Source organism: Salarias fasciatus, unplaced genomic scaffold (assembly GCF_902148845.1).
Source record: "Salarias fasciatus unplaced genomic scaffold, fSalaFa1.1, whole genome shotgun sequence".
Classification (NCBI taxonomy): domain Eukaryota; kingdom Metazoa; phylum Chordata; class Actinopteri; order Blenniiformes; family Blenniidae; genus Salarias; species Salarias fasciatus.
This window is the reverse complement of record NW_021941374.1, coordinates 1,539,189-1,546,449: the sequence shown is the minus strand read 5'-3', so window position 1 is coordinate 1,546,449 and position 7,261 is coordinate 1,539,189. Positions and strand designations below refer to the sequence as shown.

General features: G+C 47.9%; 3 non-coding genes across 3 annotated transcripts; 2 read left to right on the top strand and 1 right to left on the bottom strand.

The window, feature by feature from the left end:
* Nucleotides 1–2,073: 2,073 nt before the first annotated feature.
* trnag-gcc (transfer RNA glycine (anticodon GCC)) lies at nt 2,074–2,144 on the bottom strand. The gene has a single exon. It is a non-coding gene; the product is annotated as a tRNA-Gly (tRNA).
* A 135-nt stretch (nt 2,145–2,279) lies between these two features.
* On the top strand, nt 2,280–2,351 carry trnad-guc (transfer RNA aspartic acid (anticodon GUC)). The gene has a single exon. It is a non-coding gene; the product is annotated as a tRNA-Asp (tRNA).
* Nucleotides 2,352–2,554: 203 nt separating this feature from the next.
* On the top strand, nt 2,555–2,627 carry trnam-cau (transfer RNA methionine (anticodon CAU)). The gene has a single exon. It is a non-coding gene; the product is annotated as a tRNA-Met (tRNA).
* The last annotated feature ends 4,634 nt before the right edge of the window (nt 2,628–7,261 follow it).

The following is a 7,261-nucleotide window of genomic DNA, read 5'->3' as shown; positions in this document are numbered from 1 at the left end:
CCTGCAGAAAGCTGCGAGGGAAACTCCAACAGCAACGCATGGCAGACTTACCTCCAGAACGCCTTCAAACATGCCCTCCTTTCACCTATGTGGGACTGGATGTTTTTGGTCCTTGGTCCATTATAACAAGACGCACTCGAGGAGGACATGCAGAGAACAAACGGTGGGCTATTATCTTCAGCTGCATGAGTTCAAGGGCCATTCACATTGAAGTAATTGAGTCACTGAGTACATCAAGCTGTATCAATGCTCTCAGGCGCTTCTTCTCCATCAGAGGACCTGCGAAGCAGCTAAGGTCGGATTGTGGGACCAACTTCATAGGAGCCTGCAACGAACTGGGACTCACCCAAGACCAGAGGGGCACCAGTGTACAAAAGTACCTCAGCCAGCAAGGGTGCACTTGGGAGTTCAATCCCCCTCACAGCTCACACATGGGCGGGTCCTGGGAAAGGATGATCGGCATGGCCCGAAGAATCATAGACTCCATGTTGCTTCAAAACAATGTCCATCTGTCACACGAAGTGTTGTGCACGCTCATGGCAGAAGTCACAGGGATCATGAACTCAAGACCACTCACTCCTGTGTCTACAGACCCAGACTCTCCATTCATACTCTCACCTTCAATGATTCTCAAACAGAAAGCTGGAGTCCCCCCTCCTCTTGGAGACTTCACAGAGAAGGATCTCTACACCAAGCAGTGGAGACAAGTTCAAGCTCTAGCTGACCAGTTTTGGAGACGTTGGAGTCGCGAGTACCTGCCTACCTTGCAGAAGAGAATGAAGTGGACGGGACCCAAAAGAAATCTGCAGGAAGGAGACATCGTTCTGCTGAAGGACAATCACGAAGCTCGCAACAACTGGCCAATGGCAAGGATCACATGCACCTTTCCAGGGAATGATGAGAGAGTTCGAAAGGTGGAAGTGAAGACTGTGGACCAAGGATGCACAAAAACCTTCCACAGACCAGTGACTGAAGTAGTTTTGCTTCTACCGAAAGAAGAATGATGTTCAAAATCTGTATAGTAATTTAGCAGTGACCTCATAAAGGTCAGGCGGGGAGTGTGTTGTTACTTGTTATTCAGGGATGTTTCTTTATCTGACTTTTATTTTGAAAATGCGGGTTTTCCGGAAGTGTTTTTATTTTGAAGGGCCGTTTTCTCAGAGAAACAGGAAGTGTTCAGACACTCACAGAGAAGATGTAAAAATCTCCATGTTTTCAGCTCTCTCTTCTTTCAAAACATCTCTCAACTCCGTTCAAGCAATGCCGTGAGTAATATTTCATGTTAATAAGTTACAGAAAGATAAAACAGATGATAAAATGTGTCAAAAAGTGATTGTTTCTGCATCATATAAAAAGTGTTTGTGTTTCCAATTCTGGCCTGTAATACTCGAGTCTGATGGCATGTAACATTGTTTTATTTTGTGTATTTCAGTTTTACTCCATGTCCATGTTGAAATGAAGAGCCTTCAGTAAATGTTCAACTTTACTACACGACTCTGTCATTTTTGGAGTGGAGTTTAGCTCGCTGTTGAGCTGAAGTAAACGCGCTTTAGTGAGAACAGCACACTTTCTGATTCAGGCCTTCGGTCTTTCAGAGGAAACTCTTCTGCTGCCAGACAGGAGGCTCTGGTTGGTTCAATTAACATGAGGTAGCGAAAGGCTACACTCACCAGGAAGCAGTGATTGAATACATGAAACGGGATGTAGTGATGGACTACCGGAAAGAGGAAGTAGTGATGGACTCCTGTAACCAGGAAGTTGTGACTGACCACAGGAACCAGGAAAAGGTGACAAACTACCAGAACAAGGAAGTAGTGACATACTACTAGAACCAGGAAGGTACTTACCAGTGTTTTTTTTTTTTTCCTCTTCTTTAGAAGGAACCCTCTTTACGATAAGACAACAACTCCACTCTGCATGTTCCTCTTTCACAGTGAACAGCAGCCAGACAGCTGATCGAGAACAGCAGATGCCGACTCTGCTCTTCATCCTGGAGCGGACTGCCTTGTCATTGAACACCTGGATCTCTCCGGAACTTCAACAGCTCCAGCTGAGGGAGATTAAAAGCCGTGCTGCATTGGCCGGGAATCGAACCCAGGCCTCCCGCGTGGCAGGCGAGAATTCTACCACTGAACCACCAATGCTTCCACGTGGACAAAATTCCACCATGGGAAGACATCTGGTCCAACCTCTGTGACCTCTGAGCCAATCCCCCGCCACACTGTGACCTTAACTCCTCCGGTCACGGCGGTTGGACTCACCGGGAAGCAAGGCACCTCTCCTCGTTAGTATAGTGGTGAGTATCCCCGCCTGTCACGCGGGAGACCGGGGTTCAATTCCCCGACGGGGAGTGTCTTTCTTATACACCCATCAACGTTGGCCTTCTCCCTTTCCCTCACTGTATTTTGGCTGTTCAGGGTGTCCAAGGAAAATTCCCAATCCGCGTTGAATACTTTCACATCCCCCGGATGTCTGCATGTCCAAGTCAGGGTTTAAAATACGTGCGGCAACAATTTTTTTTTTTTTTTTTTGGCTCCATTTTCTTGGTGTTCAGGCCTCGTTGGCGCAGTAGGCAGCGCGTCAGTCTCATAATCTGAAGGTCGTGAGTTCGAGCCTCACACGGGGCACATGTTTAGCTGACCGTCACTGTCCTTTCACTCATCAAGCCTCAGAGGGCTGCTTTCCACCTGTCGCTGTCATCCACAGCTCGACTCAGCACCAACTCTCAAGCACAGGGCAAGGGAACGCTGTTCACAGCAGTCAATCACTTCAATGGAAAAGGACACACTCCCCGTCGGGGAATTGAACCCTGGTCTGTGCTGCGGCAGCGTATAGCTTACGCTCAACTCATTCAACTTTGCCCATTCATTTTCAATGGGAGTGTCTTACAGTACGGATGCAATACTCGTTTTGACCACTAGTGCAAAAATAGGGGCCTTGTTTCGCTCCTTCCTCAACGTGAGGGAAAGCGGGAGTTGTTGTGTGTTTATCAGTCAGAGAGAGAGGAGCGCTGACTTTTAGCAGATTTACAACTTTTATCTCAAAGACCAGGACTACCAGAGAGACAAGGACCAGGAACACCAGAGACAGAAGGACCAAGACTGCCAGAGAATGAAGCATTTGGAACCAGGAAGCAGCGACTGAACACATGAAACAGGCTGTAGTGATGGACTACCGGAAAGAGGAAGTAGTTATGGACTCCTGTCACCAGGAAGCAGTGATGGACTACTGGAACCAGGAATCAGTGACTGAACACATGAAACAGGAAGTAGTGACCGACTACCAGAAAAAAGGAAGTAGTGATGGACTAGTAGAACCAGGAAGCAGTGGCTGACTACATGAACCAGGGAGCAGTGACTGACTACCAGAAAAAGGAAGTAGTGATGGACTAGTGGAACCAGGAAGTTATGACCGACTACATGAACCAGGACTTAGTCACGGACTACCAGCAAAAGGAAGTAGTGATGGACTACTGGAACCACCAAGCAGTGACTGACTACTGGAACCAGGAAGCAGTGACTGACTGATTTCAGGCTCTTCCTCAAGACACAGTGACAGTGCCCTCTTGTGGACACTGCTGCAAACAGCACCTTTGTGGATTGATAAGAATCAGTCCGCTGGGAGCAGATTCTGTGCAATCTGAGGAGTTGAGATTTAACTCATCCAGCAAATGTGTAGCTTGGATGAAAACCGGTGTCATACAAGAGGGCTTGGGTGTTGGTGGGCTCAAAGAAAACTTGAATATCCCATCTGATGGTGTGTGTCGACAGTTATTCCATTTGGATGTTGTGACTGTTGGGAGTGTCCAAGAGGACGTTAAACTCCCGTTCTGAATAGCAACACACTCCCCAGATGTCTGCAGAGCCGAGGTCTCCCAGTCAGCCATTAACATGTTGGTGTGAGCGGGGGCAAACTCCTCCCCCATTGCCATTCCACTCACCTGCAGGCAAAAGTCAGCAGTGAGCTGAAAGACATTTCTGGTCAGGTTCATCTCCAGCAGCTTCAACAGTCATTGGCCAGGTCTGGTCTTATCTGGGTCAATCATATCATCACATATGACTGAGCTTAGGGTTAGGGTTAGCAAAGTGGCCAGTATACTTCCATGTTTTTCTGCTGGATTCATAGAGTCTTGGGGATTTTGCTTTCTGATTCAGGCCTTCGGTCTTTCAGAGGCAACTCTTCTGCTGCCAAACAGGAGGCTCTGGTTGGTTCAATTGATAGGAGGTAAGGAAAGGCTACAATCACCAGGAAGCAGTGACCCACCACATGAACCAGGAAAAGGCGACGAACTACCAGAAAAAGGAAGTAGTGATGGACTACTGGAACCAGGAAGCAGTGACTGAACACATCAAACAGGATGCAGTGATGGACTACCGGAAAGAGGAAGTGGTGATGGACTCCTGTAACAGGAAGCAATGATGGACTAATTGAACCAGGAAGCAGTCACTGAACACATCAAACAGGAAGTCGTGACGGATTAGTAGAAAAAAGGAAGTACTGATGGACTACTGGAACCAGGAAGCAGTGACTCAACACATGAAACAGGAAGTAGTGATGGACTACCGGAAAGAGGAAGTAGTGATGGATTAGTGGACTAGTACATTAATACACACAGTGGTGCTTCACCTTCCTGGCCTCATGCTCCTGCTATACAGGCACTAACTGCGCTGAAAGTGGACTCTGACCTGGACTCGCATCCCCCTCGACACCGCCAGCAGACACCATCCGCAGCAGCAGACGATCAAGCCGGAGGAAACGCTGATACAGATTCTGCTAAGAACAGATGCCGAGATCGCAGTCCTGTGAGATCTCCGCACACACTCGCCAACGTCAGTGTTCTGTGTCCACCAGATCCAATCGGGGTGCAGAGTCCACCATTACCGAAAATGGACAGGCATTTGGACAGGAGTTTCAAGCATTCTGCAAAGAATTCAGACCCACTGGAGCAGAGATGAGAGAAGCCCTTGCCACCAGCAGCACCAGGCACCGTCACCCTCAGCAGACGACCCAGCAGGAGATGGAGCCTCATGAGAGGCCTGGACTGGGACCACGCAGACAATGCCCCATCGCATGGCCTTGACAGCCTGAGAACCTTGAAGCAGGGCCCTCAGAAAATGGTGGAGAATTTCATGCATCGTGCAGAAGACATCTTCAATCTTCACTCTGGTCTGCAGCGTCCTGCAACACTGGGGAACGACGCAGGTCTCTGGGAAAGACTTCTGTGTGCTGCAGTCATGGATGGACTGTCTGCCAACACAGCAGCTCATGTGAGCCACCTCTACATGAGCCTGAGACCTGAGATCCGTCTCTGCTGAGGAGGCTCTGCAGCCATGCCCGACACAGGCTCAGGAAACAGGCCGCTGCACAAACTGCCAACTGAGATGCTGCACTTCATAAGGCGGCTCTGACCATGTGCTCCGGATCTACACCTGTCCAAGGAAGTGAGAGAGGACGTGGTCACGAAAGAGGAGGTTGTGGAAGAGGAGGTCAACACAGAAGGGACTTTGGTTGCTGTTTCGTGTGGAGACAGCATGGACATTGGGCCACCAAGAGCAAGCAGACTGATGGTGTGAGAGGGGGGAGGCGACTCCAGGATAGTGGATTCCACTGATGAGATTTCAACAGTGACAGAAAAGGGAAGTGAGACATCACACACACACACACACACACACACACACACACACACACACACACACACACACACACACACACACACACACACAAACAAACATATATGACACATCACACATGTGCATATATAGACACTTAGTGATACAAGAAGTCACATTGTAGTTTTTATGGTGGACAGAGGAGCCACCCATTCAGTCATACAGCATGGCTTCCTCACTCCAGCCACATCTGACCATCAGCAGAGAGAGAGTGGTCTACAGCGCCAGCAGCCTGTTCACCCTCTAAAGGACCACAGTTCACTGATAAATTTCTTCTATCAAAATTATGCCCGATCAATCTACTGGGTAGAGGTCTAATTTGTAAACTCAGGCTCGCGGTTGTGTCAGGACCTGAGAGGCTGGGCGCCAGTTGTTCCTGTGGAGGACAACATGAGCAAATTCACAATGGTGAAATACTGTCCACTGACACCCAGCTGTGTGTATCAGTGGAGTCTTGGTCAACAACCAACTAGTTTTCATTGGCACATACTGCACCAGTTTCAATCTGTGTGGGTGTAGTTTGGGTTTTGGAGGAAAGGTGTGATTTTCCACATCCAGGAAGTGTCTTGGATGTGAGTGAGTACATGGTGAGGTCTGAAATATGTGTATGGGTTATGTTTTATGTTCTGTGGCAAATAGTTACACAGCGGCTCATTAGTAAGTCCGGCACTGTTGACAAATCATCATGAGATCATGATTGATGTGATACTGCGAGACAGAGAAGAGAATGCAGTAGAGTGGTGTTTTTCATGGTGGAAATATTATTCTGTTACAAGTCAGCTGTTTTTAAATGTCACCATTGATCACAAATATATTTAAACTGGTGTCTGCATGATGAGGAAACACCAGTTTAAAGGGGGAGGAATTAACATTTTCTGGTCAACTTTTCTGTGATGTGTAAAAGTTTTTTTGTGATCGATAATCTTAAGACCTTAATTTTTTACCAGTGCTGAGATTTTGTGTAAGCAGTTGTCACACAGCACAGTCAGTAATTTTAAATTCATTTGGAGTTTAAGTCTGCAGGAATGTGTTTTTCACACTGCAGGAGGTCAGGACACAGAGCAAGAGAACCAACAGCAGCGTTCTTCTCTGTGGTGGACCTTTCTAATGCATCCTTCTCTGTCCCAGTTCTCCCAGACTTGCAGTGCCGGTTTACATTTGAATTCCAAGGGAAACCAACACCTTTACATGGCTGTGGCAAGGTTATTTACAATTCAGTACTGCATGTCCCCCTCTTTTCTCTGGTGCTCTTCCTTTTGGAATATGTAGATGATCTTCTGGTCTGCTCACCTACAGAGGCCTAGTATCAAGCTGACACCCTGACATTGTTGCAACATCTCTTTGGGTAAGGTCACAAGTGTCCTCTAAACAGAGGCATCTATGGGTCGCATTTTCGCAGCTGGGGAACTGGTTCCATGGACCCTCAAGACAGAGGAAGAACCGGGTTGGGTTCACTGTCTGTTCAGATTATGAAACTTTGACCTCTGGTTCCCTCCCTGCTCACTACTCTGCTCAGACTGCAGAGTTGCACCTGGTTCTGACCATGTGTTGAAAAGGGGAACGGTTCAACAGATTACATCACTGCGGTCCAC